Source organism: Vipera berus, assembly GCF_964194415.1.
Source record: "Vipera berus genome assembly, contig: HAP1_SCAFFOLD_27, whole genome shotgun sequence".
Taxonomy (NCBI): domain Eukaryota; kingdom Metazoa; phylum Chordata; class Lepidosauria; order Squamata; family Viperidae; genus Vipera; species Vipera berus.
In genome coordinates this window covers 112,964-129,599 of record NW_027673656.1, presented here as the reverse complement: position 1 = coordinate 129,599, position 16,636 = coordinate 112,964, and the positions used below count along the sequence as shown (strand labels likewise).

Here is a 16,636-nt window from a genome sequence, read left to right as displayed (position 1 = left end):
ACTAGTACATGTTGACCTAGTTGGGCCTTTCACACCATCCCTAGGAAAGAAAAAGTATTTTCTCACTGCCGTTGATGATTTTTCACGATACGGGCACGTGTATACCCTCACAGAAAAATCTGAAGCCTTTGACGCCATAAAGTCACTGTACAACTTCGTAGAGACCCAGTACAAGACCAAGATCGCACAATTGCAGAGCGATCACGGGGCTGAGTTCATGTCTCAGAAGTTCCAGGACTGGGTAAGGCGTAAGGGCATCCGCCATTTTCTATCTGCACCATTCACCCCTTCGCAAAATGGTGTAGCTGAGAAAAGGAATGGAATCCTGCAAACCATGATGCGTAGTCTGATTGCAGACGCAGGTGTCGCAGAATCATACTGGGGAGAGGCAGTCCATTATGCCAATTACACCTTAAACCGCACCTGGAGCAGTGTTGTGAACCAGACCCCATATTTCCTGGTTCACGGTAGGAAACCAAATCTGGCACATTTGCGTGTTTTGGTTCCTATGCATGGGTGCACATCCCCAAGCAGCTGCGGAAGAAGGGGAGATCTGTTTCCCAGAGACTAAGGTTCTTGGGCTATGCCCCTGGCTCCAAGGCCTATCATTTCCTGGGAGAAGGGGGCAGGCCTGTGACTTCCCAATCTGCCTCTTTCGAAGAGGATTCCAATTGGACCCAGATCCACTCAAATGATCTGAGCCCATATGCCAACCGATCCAGCAGAGGCACACCGACCACGACATCACCTGAGACGACCACATACCTTGCCACCGATGAAAGTGAGGAACAAGACGAAGATGCGTCCAGTCCCATGGAAGAAGACACGCCATCTTCCCCCCCAGCGACACCTCAGAGACCCGCGGAAGAAAAGAGCGGTGAGTGGCAGAAGGTAAGGAGGTCAAAGCGGTCCAACAAAGGGGTCCCGCCAAAGAGAATTGACATTGGCCACATCGCGTCTGTCAACAGCGTTGTGGTCACCCCAAAATCCTTCTCTGACATCCAGGAGCTGCCCATCGAAGAGCAGGAGAAATGGCAGCTCGCGATGGAGAAGGAGATGCAGAGCTTAAAACAACTCAAGGTCTTCACCCCCCAGCAACCTCCAAAGGAGAGGAAAGTCATTGGCACAAGGTGGGTTTACAAGGCCAAACCACTTGCCAATGGCCTCTACCTATATAAGGCCCGTTTGGTAGCCCAGGGCTTCGCTCAGCGTTACATGGAGGACTACTCGGAGACTTACTCTCCAACCGTCCGGGCAGAGAGCGTCAAGGCCGCCCTCGTGACTGCAGCCGCTCTGGGAGAAGAAGTCTTCCAATTTGACATCCAGACGGCTTACCTCCACGCCAACTTGGACCGGCAGATCTACGTGAGAGCTCCTCCTGGCTACCAGCAAGAAGGGGGAAATACATGTTTGCTTCACAAAGGGTTATATGGTCTTAAGCAGTCAGGGAAATTATGGTATGACTGTCTTAGAAAGAGTTTAGAATGAGTTGGTTTCTCAGAATCTCATGCAGATCAATGTGTTTTCACACGCAATTCCAAGGGAACCACAGAACAGGTGTTAGTTTATGTGGACGACCTATTATATGTAGGGCCTAACAAGGAAAGGTGTGATGAATTTGCCAAGGCCCTGGAAGAAAAGTTTACTCTGAAGTCTTTGGGGCGGGTTGACAAGTACTTGGGTGTGCATATTTTGGCCACTAAGGGGGGGTTCGCTCTATCTCAAAAAGAAAAGATAGAGGAATTACTGGCCAAATGCAAAATGACAGAATCTAATCCTACGCATAGCCCAATGCAAAGCGACTTTTACAACCACACCCATAAGGACAGTCCTGAGTTCACAGATAACACGCTTTACAGATCTGTGATTGGCTCCTTGCTATACATCAGCAATTGGAGCAGACCTGACATAGCTTTAGCTGTGAATCTATTGTCCAGGCACGTGGAACACCCAAAGGAATTCCACTGGACTGCTGTTAAAAGGGTGCTTAGATACCTAAAGGGCACAGCTGATGCTCTCCTTATGCTAGAACCAGAGAAGGGGAAGACGGCCCAGCTCTCCGCTTACTCAGACGCAGACTGGGCTGGCGACACCAAAACTAGACGGAGCACTTCTGGTTTCCTCATATTGCTAAATGGCTGCCCAATACATTGGCATGTTAGGCAGCAAAAATTTATTTCTTGCTCCACGGCCGAGGCTGAATATGCCAGCCTGTCAGACACGGCCAATGATTTGACTTGGTTCAATGAACTGATAACAAGCATCTGGGCATCTCCCCCTCTGCCCATCCAAATTCTAGAGGACAACACAGCCACCATTGCAATCTCGGAGGCTTATGCAGTAGGATCTAGATCTCGCCACATAGACATACGCTATAAAAATGTCAGGCAGCTTACCAAAAAGGGTTTTATACATGTTGAGCACTGTAACACAGCTGACCAGATAGCTGATCTGTTTACCAAGCCGGTTCCCATTGACCGGCACAACCTTCTGTGTAAGCGTTTGTGTTTGGCCTTCTGAATGTTTTCATGCATGTCTATGACACCTGCTCGCCCCTTACATACATTCACTGGTCCCTGTCATTGGCTGGCAAGAAGGGGAATTGTTAGATGTTTAGTGCCAGCCATTGGCAGTTCCCCAAAAGGATCATCAGATGGAGGCAAAGAGGCTTCTTTGCTTCCACTGATGAGCCAAGGGTCCCAGACCCACAGCCCCATTGGCGAGAGAGTTTTATGGTCAGGGAGGGACCAAGACCCCCCATAAATACCTCTGCACGAGGGGCTGCTCTTTCTTCTAGTTTCTAGGTTCTATTCTCCAGTTCTATCTCTACTCCTAACCTCTATTTTAGTCATGTAATGCTAGCTTGTTTTCTTTTATTTTATTTCTCTCTCACATGCAGGCATGAATGCTTTCATGCCAAGTATTTCTTTCTCTTTGATCTATCATTGAATAAAGCTAATATGATTGCATCTCTGCGTGATGCCTTTGCTTGGAAGCTCCTTTAACGATTCATCGTGAGAACACCTCACAGTATTTTTTTACACAAATTCCTGCATGTGGGGGTTTCTGATTAACCTCCTGGATTTTTACCTTTATAAATTTGAAGGACAGCCTGAGACCATCTAGCACAACCCCTCCTCTCTGCAGAAATCCCAGTTAAAGCTTCCCTGCTGGTGGATGCTCAGTCTTTGCATCCGGATAATCCCTGAAGAGGAGCCTGAACTTCTCTGCTTTGCTGGCTCAGCTCTAAAAGAGCCCATCCTTTCCTGATATTTTCTCTCCTCCGGCTAAAATCTCCTCTCTTGTAACTGAAACTGTGGAAGAGCAAGGGTTGCCAACTGCAGGTGGGCTGAGTTGCTCCTCTGCCTTTGCCGCCTCTCATCTGCAGCCAGGAAAGCCTTCCGAAGCAGGGACACCCTCGTCCACGCCCGACGTTTGCTTTCCAAGGCAGAGGAAGCCCAGGCAGGGGGAAAGCGGGCAATTCCTCTGCAACAACTCCTGGGAAGTTGGCAAGCCACACCACACCCTCTGTGGCTGAGAGCTGGGTTGGCGATCCCTCAGGGAGAGCATCTTGGTCCCCTGAAGGGCCAGGCAGCCCAGAACGGGTGGAGGATGGGGCTGTTTCTAGGAGCGGTGTGTCTATAAAATTAACCCAAAGGGGCTTTTGACAGAACAACAGAGTTGGAAGGGACCTTGGAGGTCTACTAGTCCAGCCCGCTTCTCAGGCAGAAAGCCCTACACCATTTCAGACCAATGGCTGTCCAGTCTCTTCTTAAAATCCTCCAGTGCTGCAGCATTCACAACTTCTGGAGGCAGGTTGTTCCAATGATTAATTGTCCTCACTGTCGGGAAATCTCTCCTTAATCCGAGCTTGCTTCTCTCCTTGATTAGCTGGGGAGTCAAGAGCCCACTTAGGAATGAAGGCAAAAAGAGGGACTTCAGATTACCCACTTCTTTCTCCCCACTTCTGTCTCACTTATGCTCCTCGTCTCCTCGTTGTTCTATATCTACACCCCGCTGTCCTTTCAAAGTAGAAGCTAGTAGGACTTTGCACCGTGTGTCAGACATGGAGATTCCTGGCTCAGTTTTCATGGACATGAGAAATTTTTCCTCCCGGTTTGCCTACATCGAAGGAATTCCAACTCACGAGTTCCCCAACGTTTCCGGGTTGACGGCCCGAAGGGGGCAGGGGGGAAAGAGAGGTGGTTTTGTGGAAGGGGCAGGCCCGTGTGCACGTGAGTGAGCGTGCAAGAGCACCCTTTGCTCACGGGAGTGGGGCTGAGAGCACCCGTGACGTTGCTGTGAGTGAGGTTCTCAGAGCCCACAAAGCTTGCGTGAGTGAGGCCCCAGGCGCCCGCAATGCTCATGCAAGGGGTCCCACAGAGGTTCCCATGAGTGGGGCCCGAGAGCCCGTGACACTCGCGTGAGTGAAGCTGTACATGTGTGCATCAGCCAGCCACTCACACGGCCCAGCTGAGAATAGGCCACGGACCGGGACTGGGCCGTGGCCCATAGGTAACCAGGTGAGCCCCCAGTGACTCTCCTTTCCTCCCGTGTCTAGGCCACCAATGCTCTGGGCTTCATACTCATTGGGCTCATCACCCAGATCTACTTCCTGCTGGGAGGAAGCGGGGAGGAAGTCAGGACAGGTGAAGCCCCTGAGGTGAGGAATCTACTGGGCCCAATACGGATCCTTTCTCCATTTCTACAAACCTCAGCAGATGCCTACAGATTTTTCCCCAAGTCGATTTCTGTTGCTGAGACAGTCTTTAAGTGAACGTTGCCCAGAGTACAACCTTTCTAGCCACAGTTGTTAAGTGAATCGTTGCCTTTGTTAAGCTAGTCACACTGTTGTTGAGGAAATCTGGCCTCCCCCTGACTTTACTGGTCAGAAAGTCGCAAAAGCGGATCACCTGACTCTGAGACGGTCATAAATCTGAGTCAGTTGCCGAGCCTCTGAATTCCGGTCACGTGACCAGAGGGAGGCTGCAATGGCCGTCGAGGGGAAAATGGCCCCCCGTCCCTATTTTCAGCAGGGTTGGACTGTAACCTGGAACGGTCACTAAAAGGAACATTGTCAGTCACAGTAACCGAGCTCCGCCACAACCATCCCCAGACTGGCCCATAAGCACCGACCCTGCCAACCATCGTGGCTTGGTCCAATCATGGTTTTACTGCGAAGCTTTTTGATCAGAGGAGATGTAAGCCCACCTCACCATCATACCGTCTGCTGCAATCCTGGCTAACCGTAAGACTCAATGCTGGTCAGTTGGGCGTTATTGGGGCCGGTGTGCCCCGAGCACACTCAGAGCCTACTTTTACCCCAGGTTCGTCTTAGCCTGTGCAAACCAGGATCTCTAACCTACAGGCTGTTTTGCAAACTGATTTTCTCATTGCCTGCCTCTCACCAGCGAGGCAGTCCCTGTTGTGTAGCGACACACTCTTCGGAAGAGCCTGCAGCCTTTCCAACACCTTTGTTTTGTGGCTGCCGCTACCTCTTTTTGGGCCAAGTGTTTGTGGCTTCTGTTGTCATTCTTTATTTCTCCTGGAGTTAAGAATGCTTCTTTGAGATGCAGACCAAGGAAACATGGAATTAACCAAACCACCTTGAGCCCTAATAACCAACTTTATTACTGGAGGGGGAAGAAAAAATGGGGGAGGGGCTGATTTGTGTTTTTGTTTGTTTCGTGTTATCTTTTGGGGTTGCCACACAAGCGGCAAACTGAAACCTGACCATATCCTGAACACCAGCGGAGACGGATTGGCGTGGACACACGACTGGGCTTGGCAGGGGAGGTGGATCGGCCGGACGGCTGGCCCTGATTCTCCTTCTTGTGCCTGATTTAGCTCGGCCGTGCAAGCCCTGCAGACCCTCATCCTGTGCACCGGCCGTCTGGAGGAAGACCAGGCTCTGGGGAAGAAGGGGTGCTGGAAAAGGCTGCTGAGCCCGGACCGTCTCTTCGAAGCCGTCTCCCACCTGGTCGGGTAAGGCATCCAAAGTCAGAAGAGCTTGGCTGTAAGTGGCTGTGTGGTAACCTGGTGAGCCCCCCGTGACTCTCCTTTCCTCCCGTGTCTAGGCCACCAACGCTCTGGGCCTCATCCTGTCCTTGCCGGAGGCAGCTGAAGCGGTCGGCCACAGGTCCCCTCCCCTGCTCATTGGGCTCATCACCCAGACCTACTTCCTGCGGGGAGGAAGCGGGGAGGAAGCGAGCAGGAGGTGTCTTGTGCTTGTGGAGCGGTGCCTGTCCCACGACTCTCTGCGGCTTGTGATGTTGGGATTTTGGTGGATGCCCTGAGACGTTTCTGCCGGGTGTTTGGCTTAGACGACCGGTTTTCTGGCACTTCAGACAGGAAAAGAATTTGAAAAGTTGTGGTCGGCTATCAAGAAAACCCCGTTAGCCAATACAATAAATGCAGAACTGGTATTTTCTCTCTTGATGAAGTCGTCTCTTTGGGTAGCTGTGTCGATTGTGGAACTGGCTCTTGATTTTATACCTGTTATTGGTCCTCTGTTTGGTGGAGCGAGTTCATACATTGTCACCTATCATTTTCTGAACAGCTTTCTTGACGATGCTGTGGAAGACGCCCAAAATGTTTGGGCAAAACGTCTTGGCTGATCAGAGTCCCAGGGAAAGTTTGAAAAGAACTCTCAAATGCCCCTTTGAAGGAAACAGTCGAGCATTTCATCCAAAGAATATAACAATGTCTCAGTGCCTTATTACTTTCTTGTTTTCAAGAATTCTCTGATTGATCACCCTGTAGCAGATATCTCCATGGGAACTCAGAAATTAAGTATTTATCTATATGGTTTGGGGGTGGTTGCTTTTCTTGTTTTTTCTCTTTTTCTTCCTTTTCTGTTCTATTTGTAACAATTCTAAATAACAAAAGCAATAGAGAATTTGATATGAAGATGCATATTTTGTAATGGTTTTTGAAAGAGAAAGAAAGGAAGAGAGAAAGAGGGAGGGGGAGAGGGAGGGGGAGAAAGAAAGAGGGGAGAGAGAGATGGTGGGAGGGAGGCAAGCAGAGAGGGGGAGAGAGAGGAAGAGAAAGAGGGAGTAGAAGGGGTAGGAGGAAAAGAGAAAGAGGGAGAGAGACAGAGGCAAGGGAAGAGAGGGAGGGAGGGCGTGAAAGGGAGAGGGTGGGGGAGAGAGAGGAAGAGGGAAGAAAGGAGAGAGGGAGAGATGTGGACAGAGAGAGAGAAAGAAAGAGGGAGAGGGGGAGAGGAAAAGAGAGAAAGAGGGAGAGAGACAGAGGCAAGGGAAGAGAGGGAGGGAGGGAGTGAAAGGGAGAGGGTGGGGGAGAGAGAGAGGAAGAGGGAAGAAAGGAGAGAGGGAGAGATGTGGACAGAGAGAGAGAAAGAAAGAGGGAGAGGGGGAGAGGAAAAGAGAGAAAGAGGGAGAGAGACAGGCAAGGGAAGAGAGGGAGGGAGGGAGTGAAAGGGAGAGGGTGGGGGAGAGAGAGAGGAAGAGGGAATAAAGGAGAGAGGAAGAGATGTGTGGACAGAGAGAGAAAGAGGGAGAGAGAAAGGGAGGGAAGGGAAGGGAGAGAAAGAAAGAGGGAGAGGGGGAGAGGAAGAGAGAGAAGGGGATCAAAGGGGGGGTCAGACAGCCACTAACCTTTGCAGTGATTTGCATTCATTTGTCTAAACGTTGCAAGATCCAGACTTCTGTAGCCCATTCAGTATCCAGAAGCATTTTCAACATCCAGCTGCTTATTTTTAACTTGGTTTGGATTTGTGTTTCGAAACTCTCTTTATTCTTGAAGGGTTGTGAAACACCCAGGGTTGAAAAGGGGGGTGAGCAGCCATAAAAAGTCTCTAAATGGAGTAACTCATTCCATCTCTTTATCCATAATTCAGATAGTGATTCTTCTGACTAACCAGCAGATCTGGTCTGATCTCTCCGTACTTGATCTTTCAGAACCTTGTTCACATTATCTTCAGCCCAGCTGAAGATGATGTACCGAGAGGCCGACGCATACATGCGCCACTCGGACACAAAGGTGAAGACCATCGGGATGGCTTTCTTCTAGGAGGTGAGCAGACGTTGTGGTGCACCTCCACCTTCTGGAGGCCAAGGAAAGTGGCCCAGGGTTCAGGAGGGCTTTATTGTGGGACACCAGAAGTTACGGAGGCTCCATCACTGGAGGCTTTGAGGAAGAGGCTGGACAGCCATTTGTCTCAAGTGGTGGAGGCTCTCCTGCCTGAGCCGGGGGTTGGACCAGAAGACCTCCAAGGTCTCCTCTTATTCTCTCAATCAGTGGAATGACTTCTGGAGGGAGGGAGGGAGGGAGGGAGGGAGGGAGGAAGGAAGGAAGGAAGGAAGGAAGGAAGGAAGGAAGGAAGGAAGGAAGGAAGGAAGGAAGGAAGAAAGATGGGAGGGAGGAAGAGGGAGGGAGGAAGGAGGGAAGGAAGGAAGCCTTGATGACCCCAAATTTTATTTCCACTTTGCATTGTAGGCAGTTTTGTACACTTCCAACTATCATTTACACTAACTTTTGCCATACAGTAGCCTCCACATCTGACCATAATGGACCCTCCAGTGGTCACTAAGTGAATGCAGCAATCCTTAAGCCAATGCCGTGGTCATATATTTAGGATGAACCAGATCTTTTAGTGGTTTCCTTCTACAGGGAGTCCTCGACTTACAACCACAACTGAGCACCAAATTTCTGTTGCTAAGTGAGATGGTTGTTCAGTGAGTTTTGCCCCATTTTACGACCTTCCTTGCCACAGTTGTTAAGTGAATTTGGCTCCCTCTCTGACTTTGCTCATCAGAAGGTTGCGAAAGACGATCACCTGAGCCTGGGACACTGCGACCACTGCAAATATGAACTGCCAAGCGCCCAGCTTTGGACCGCACGACCGTGGGGATGCTTTAACGGTCATTAGTCTGAAAAATGGGCATGCATTCTTGGCTACAGGATGTTCTCTGCCCTGCGTGCCTTGGCGGCCCTTTGCACCCCTCCAGTGACCTTGAGGACACGGAGAAACCTCCGGGTGGCCTCCAGGATTCTCTGAAGGAAGGCAAGGAGTATAAATCCTCCCCTTCCCCACCCTCCAGTCAGAGCGGAAGAAGCTTCCTGGAGGAGAAGCGAAACGTCTTCAAAGGAAGACAGGAAAGTCCAGTTGCCTGGACTTTGGGACAGCCATGACCTGGATGGCGGAGAACCTCCATGGGCATTTCTCTTAGTAGAAGCTCCCAGGAACGTTCTTCTCCTTTACTCTGCTGATGCTCAGTATCTCTGCTCTTGTTCCTCAGCTTGTGTATCACGCCCGAGAGTGGAGAACCTCTGGAGGTTCTCCATAAAGGTCTGGGCTTCCTCCTCCAGCACCCCTTCCAGGTAAGAGACGGGAGGGAGGAAGTCAGGTAGTAGCTGGGGTGACCTCCCGCTCTGGGAAGTCTGCAGGGCTGGGAAGGATAGAGGAAGGAGAAGGAGAAGAAGACCATCATGTTCTGTACCATCCTACTACCGGCCCTGCAGAAAAGGCAGGGACAACCCCTTTACAAAACGGCAAGAGGCTGGAACTAAGCCTGCCATATTTATTGACATAAAACAGAGCAAAACAGAAACACGAACCATGAAACAGGAGCTATTCAAACGGTTGCCTTCAGCAAACCAGCCCTCCCACACATTCCCCTTTTAACCGGTTCATCCACGCTGTCAGGCTCACACAGCTGGGTCTGCGTCGTAACCAGATGGGAGGGGCCTGGCTGAGGGCTCTGCAGAGCCTCAGGGGTATCCTCTGGAGGCTCTCCAACACCCCCCTCCTCCTCCTCTGAATCGTCCGACCCAACTGCCGAACCCACAGGCTGACCCTGAATCACAACAGTAGTATACTTAGATTTCAGTAAGGCATTTGATAAAGTAGACCACAACCTGCTCCTTGGTAACCTAGAAAAAAGATGGAATAGACAACATCACCAGCAGATGGATCTGTAGCTGGCTAGCAAACCATACTCAATGAGTACTTCTCAAGGGCACTGTAATGAATTGGGTCTGTTTTACTTGAACTGTACCACATGTCTTGATTGCTGTTTGAGATTGCATAATCAGGGAGTTGGGTAATGGTTGCTGGCTCCTCAGACAAGCAGTGTCCAGGACCACCATTGGTTGGCTCTAGGGTGGCAATAGGCTCCTTCAAACCTATTGGCCGCCGCCTAGTGGCCAGCAGTATAAATACCTGCATAGAAGCCTTGGTTAACAGTTCAGTTCCTGCATTCAATAAAGCATGTTCCTGCCTGAACTCTCTCGCCTCGTCTCCTGCTTGCTGCAAAGAACCCAGTACACAACACTGGCAATGAAGGTGGGATACTGTTCTTTCAGAAGAGCTGAAAGTCACTAGGGGGTGAGGCCAGCCAATGCACCTGGCAGGGAATGCGTCCCCCCCCTCGATCGGCCTAGCACAGTCATGCTAGAGAGCAGGACAAGGAAGAAGAGAAGCCCAAGCCGCGAAGACTTCCCGAGATGGCGAAAGTCGGAAAGCTTGAGGAATTTGATGTCACTCACCTGCAGAGATGGGTGTCGTACATCTCGAGGGTCAAAAACTACCTCCACGCCAACCAAGTTGCTGAAGACGGCCTGAAGACTGCAACGCTCCTGTGCGTCTGCGGGCCTGCAACTTTCGATATCGCAGAGAACTTGGTCGCACTGGCACAGCTGAAGTCCGTAATGTACGTGGACCAGAAGAAACTGCTCGGCGACCATTTCCAGCCCAAGCTATTGGTAATAGCTTGGAGGCACGCATTCGAACAGAGAGTTCAGCAGCTGGGTGAAACATCAACAGAATTCATCACTTCATTGAGACAAGCTTCATGTCTGTGCCAATTCACTGAGTTAGAACAAAGGCTTTGAGACCGACTCGTCTGTGGACTTCAGAGCAGAGCGCTGTAGCAGAAACTCTTTGCCAAAGAGACTCTCTCGCTCCAGGAAGCCTTGAAAGAGATCATGGTGGATGAAGCTACCGGCGGGGCTGTGAAAGCCATGTGGCCTGCTAAAAGCACAAAACACAAGGAAGCCGTCCACCACGAGGACGCCGAACTCCCAGAGGACATCGACTGCAGCCACGAAGTGGACAAGCTTGAACGGCACAATGACAAAGAACAAAGGACTACTTACAAGGCAGTTCCCTTCCCTTGGTGTCCAGGTTATGGCGGCCGCCACCAACACATGGACTGCAGGTTCCGGACAGCCACATGTCAGGCCTGCAGAAAGACCGACCACATCGCTTCAGTCTGTAGAGGTCGACAGAAGGACTGCCAATTGGACATTCGATCAGGAGAGGTACCGGGGCCCTGGGGCAGTTTAGCATAGGGTTTTGCTCCAGCCGCCGGAGCATTTGCCAAAAGGGAGCTCATCACCCTCTTAATTCAGGTCGAGCTGCAGGATGGAACTGGACACTGGGTCAGCCGTGTCCATCATTTCAATTGAAACCTTCTGTTTCATCTGCAACCGCAGCAAGAAGTGGGCCAAGCTTAGGCCATCTGACTTTATCCTGTGAGGGGATTCTCTAGATCCCGTCTATTATACCCTGTATCATCTATGTCTTAGTAAAAGTTCCTGCATGGATAATCTTGTCTTTCTTTCTTAAGATGTGGATTGAAGTGGCTTCTGAACACTGCCACCCCCAAAGCAAACATTTGCAAGCCTCTGGACCCATACAGAAAGGGTGAATAACAGAATAATAGAGTTGGAAGGGACCCTGGAGGTCTTCTAGTCCAACCCCCTGCTCAAGCAGGAGACCCTATACAATGTCAGACAATCGGCTATCCACTCTCTTCTTGAAAACCTCCAGTGATGGAGCACCCACTGGAGGCAAGCCATTCCACTCATTAATGGATGAGGTTGCAGCTTCTGGTCTGTTTTTCAGAGGGTGGTTTAAGCAGAAAAGGGATACCTTAAGCTTATCCCTTAATCCAACTCCACCCTAATAACAATATGGAGATGCCAAGAAAAAGCCAACATTCTCAGTTTGGGTCCCTTGGAGAGCATTGCCAGGACCCCAGGCCTCTCTCGCAGCCCCCGAGCAGCAACCCAAAGGAGGAGATGCAACACGCCCAACCTGAAAATGCTGCCCCCTCCCCAGCCACTCCTCCCTTCCTCCTGGCTTCCTTCCAAGAGAAACCCCCAGCATCCTTTCCCAAGGGCCTCAGAACCATCGGGGATTGGATCGGAGGGGGCAAAGCAACCTTGGCAACAGGCTGAAAATCCTGGATTGGTTCAAAGAAGCCTCGGTTTGTTGCCAGAGGCACCTGGACCCTTCACCAGCCCCTGACCAGGAAAACAGAGGAATTGGGGGGGGAGAGCAGAGAGGAGCCCCCTCAGCCTCACACAGTTGCAGGGTTAGAGGAATTAACCTCCTTGAACATTGGCAAGAATGGAAGCCATCCAGGACCAACTGCACACACTGGATGTTCTGGCAACGGAGGAGATTCCCACGTTGCTTCAGTTGCAACCCAGTTCATTTAGGCTTGTTTCAGTGGGAACTCTGAGCGGACGAGGGGAAGGTCCAGGGCAGAAAGAAAGATGGAAAAGCCTGCAAGGAGAACCTCAGAAGCATCCTAAGAATTGAGCTTCCACTGCTTGTGTCACTCATTAACTGCAGGATCTTCGTGGATCCATGTGTTGATATCAGGAAAGGGATTTTTTAATGCACATGCTGCAACTTCCCGATAACCAATTTTGGGAATTTGTTTTCAAGTCTGATCTGGCTGCCGCTTTGGGACCGGCCATTCTGCTGCCTCCCCCATTTCGTGGTGGGCCTTTGACCTCCCCCCAAGGGCCAAAAGTGCCCTAGAGCCAGAAAAGCGCAGAGGAGACCCAGGGTTGGGTTGTCTCTCAGGGAAGAGCCTTTGACCCCGTTTAGGGTCTCAATCTGCAGGGTTTTTTTTTAGGACTGCAGCAAACCTGGGCATTAACCAGCCAATGTTGCTTGTTCTTTCATCACCACATCTCAGGCATGTTTCCTTTCAGCAAGAAAAGCATATTTGCCCCCCCCCCCATTTAATTCCCAAAGCTGGAGCCGAGTTCTTGTTTACAGGTTCATGTCTGGCTCTGCAGAGGAGCCCTGGCAGGTGTCCTCCCCCCTATAATTAGGGAAGGGCTGGGGATTCCTCCCTCTTGTCCCCTCAGGGAGTTTTCCAGCTGCTTCCTTTGAAACTAGTCTTCTGAATGGAAAAATACAAAGAATAATGCAGAATTATGGCCTATCCTGAGCCAGAAAGCCCTGAATATGGAGAATTCCTGGCTTGGCCTAAGATTTAGGCCTTGATTGACCCTGCCTAATTTCAGACTCCGGCCTTCCTGCTCTCGTGGCCCCTGTCCCACTTGAGAGGTTTATTTCAGAATGGGACAAATCAGTCCTGCAAGATTCATTTCAGTCCATTTCCAGATGGACAGTTTAAAAAATCCTTATTTTAACCCACCTCGACTCAGGCAGCCTCAAGGACACCCCCACAATCCAAGGCCACGACGGACCCTTCTGTCTTCTCTGGTGTTAGAAGATTCATTCCCTCCTTTCACCAAAGTCCTTCATGGAAACGTTGGCGAATCCAACACCCAGAGTAGAACAGCCTGATCAAATTCCTCCTTGGGCCATTTTCTCAGCCAGCTGGATAACCACTAGTGCATCTTGCCCTTCCTCTCACACTTGCTAATAAAGATATTGGGCTTCCTCCATTAAACCTTTGTTACCTATAGAGCCTCCACCCATCCTAAGAAAGTGACCTGACTGGAATATCTATGGTGACAATGTTGTGGGTGGCTGATTTCGCACTCAGCTCTGCCCTTCACGGATAACCTGGCATGGCTCCCGTTCTCCAGGTTCCTCCAAGAGAAAAGATCAGTCGGTCCGTTTCCTTCGGGATCTGAAGAGCTGAGCAAGCAGGAGATGGTCTCCCCGTGAAGGTTGTGGGTTCTTCACAGCTGCAGATGTCCAGGAAGCGGCTGGACAGCCATGGGGTTGCCGGCCTTCCCAGCCACCGAGCCGGGAGACCATCCAAGGAGGAGGCTGGGAAAAAGCCCAGCCAATTCTCTGGAGTTCAGGTTCCCATCTGGGTCACTCCCGGGTGGGAGTTTCTCCTCCCTTCCCCGAATCTGACATGAACTCCCAACCTGGAGAGATCCTCCTTCTACGCAGCGAAGGCTCTCCTGCTCTGGCCTATGGAGCCCTGGGCTGCTCGGGCTTCCCATCCCCCACCTGCTTCACGGTGGCCTTCCTGGCCGTCTCCATCTGGATGGTCCCAGCTGTCTCTCAGCGCCCCCCCTTCTCCAATCCCCAATTCCCCCTCCTGGGCCAAGGGGGGCTGTTTTGGGGGGGCCCTCCAGATTAGAAATGAAACCCCCCAACAACCGACCCAGATAGACCTGGAACTCAGGACCCCCGACTGGACCTCCAAAGCCTCGGAGACGGGAAGGTCAAAGGGGCCACAGAGCCCACTAAGCCCATCCCCACAACCAGAGGAAGAGCCACCAGGTCCCCCAAAAACACTTTCTTGGTGGGTTTGAAACAAATTTGTGTGTCCCCAACCTTGAAAAAGGTCCTTGAGGTGACCTCAAAAGGTAAGCAATAAAACACCCAGGGGGAAAAAAGGATAAACGATACGGGTAGTCCAGGGCTTACGACCACAATTGAGCCGAACCTTTTTTGAGTTTTTACCCATCTTATGAACTTTCTTACCATATTTGTTAAGTGAATCACTGCAGTTGTTAAGTTAGTGACACGGTTGTTAAGTGAATCTCCCCATTGACTTTTTTTGTCAAAAGGTCTCAAAAGGTGATCATGTGACAAATCATGTGACAAATAAATCATGTGATAAAGAAAATTGGGCTGAATTGTGGTCATAAGTCAAGGCCTACCTGCATTGGGGAGACTTTTCTTCTCACAAGGACCACCTTCACACAACCTACTTGACCAGGCTGGGGTCCTCGCAGAGGTCCACGTGAAGCCTGCTAAGAGCCTGTAACAAACCAGGGATGGCAACAGCCTCCCCTCCTCCTCTCCTCTGGGACAAACTCAGAAATTGGGGAGGGCCCATTTCCGACCGAGGAGGGGCTTCCTCCTCCTCTCTGGGCATAACCCGGCTTCGGGGAGACTTGGCTGTGAGCATCCTGGAGGAGAGAGAGAGTCTAACTGCACCTCAAGCTGGCATGGAAAAGCAAGAGCTTGAACCCGGAGCCCCCCAGGATCAGGTCTCCAGGCCCTGAGAGCAGAATCTGAGGGACGTTCAGTGGGAGAACTTTCCAGTCGTGGACCTGGGATATGGGCTGCCCTCTGTTCCTCACTGCCCGGATGGACCTGCCAGTCCCTTCAGTTCTCCCCCTCACTCAGCACCCCCCCAGTTCTCCCTTCCAGGCCAAGAAGTCTGTATTAATATCCCCCCCCTCCAGTGAAGACGCATAATCCCCCCAAAACTGATCCAAATAAACCAGGAACAAAGGAGCCCTTGGAGGTTTTTTGGTATAGAAAGTCTCAGCCTCAGACGGGAAGGTCAAAGGGGTCCCCCCCTCCCAAGTACATCCACACAACCAGAGGAGGGGCCACCAGATCTCCAGAAATCATGTTAGAAATCAGGCCACACCATCCAGCACACTTCTGGACATCACCACCACCATCTTTGTAGAGTTACACTGTGATAAGATGGGTGGCCAATAAATTTAATGATTGGATGGATGGATGGATGGATGGATGGATGGATGGATGGATGATAGATAGATAGATCTCAGCTGCAGACCCTAAAGTCCATTCTTTATTTAATAAACTAAGAAATGTCAAAATATAATGGATCTTTGTTGTTGTTGTTAGCTGCAAAGTCGTGTCCGACCCATCATGACCCCATGGACAATGTTCCTCCAGGCCTTCCTGTCCTCTGTCCATAGGGTTTTCATGGCAAAAATACTGGAGTGGGTTGCCATTTCCTTCTCCAGAGGATCACATTTTGTCAGAACTCTCTGCTATGACCTGTCCGTCTTGGGTGGCCCTACACGGCATAGCTCATAGCTTCATTGAATTACGCAAGCCCCTTCGCCACGACAAGGCAGTAATCCATGAAGGGGAAAGAATCTTAGCATATTATATAAACATGGAAAGACAACACAGAAATGACAAGGAAGAAAAAAAATAAAAACTTCCATCCACTCTATAACTTTCTCCCTATTTATAGTCCACAAGTTGTAACTTTCCTGCTTCTTATTGAGCTCTCATCCAAAAATTAATACTACTAGAAAAGATGGGAAATGAAATTTCTCTTCAGGCACAAGGAATTTTAAAATCAGCTGCAATTAGGATTAATATGTGGGATTCTGACATAAAACAAAATTCCAAACAGGGCCTCCTCTTAACATTGGGCAGAGTTCAAGGCTTGCCTGATGGCCTCCTTGCCATTAGAAGACAGGCAACACCAGAACTAAATTGCATTAAGTTAAAGTGGCACCAAACTCCATCGCACCGGGTGACCTTCCCAGCAGTCTCTGTGATGTTGAAGGACAGCAGAAGACAATTCCCTGGGTGTTGAACTGTCTTCTCCAGCATCATTTTCTGGACATGTCCTAACAGGATGGACCCACAACCACAACAGAACAGGGCCCCCAGGGGTATATCTGTGATTTTTCACTAACATGCTTTTCATCAGCCTCT

The 16,636-nt window shown here is 50.5% G+C and overlaps 1 protein-coding gene across 1 annotated transcript in view; it reads right to left on the bottom strand.

The window, feature by feature from the left end:
• The window catches only part of LOC308679194 (vomeronasal type-2 receptor 26-like), a gene marked incomplete at both ends in the record, with an annotated part of 478,617 nt that overhangs the window by 394,828 nt on the left and 67,153 nt on the right, over positions 1 to 16,636 (bottom strand). The window lies entirely within an intron of this gene.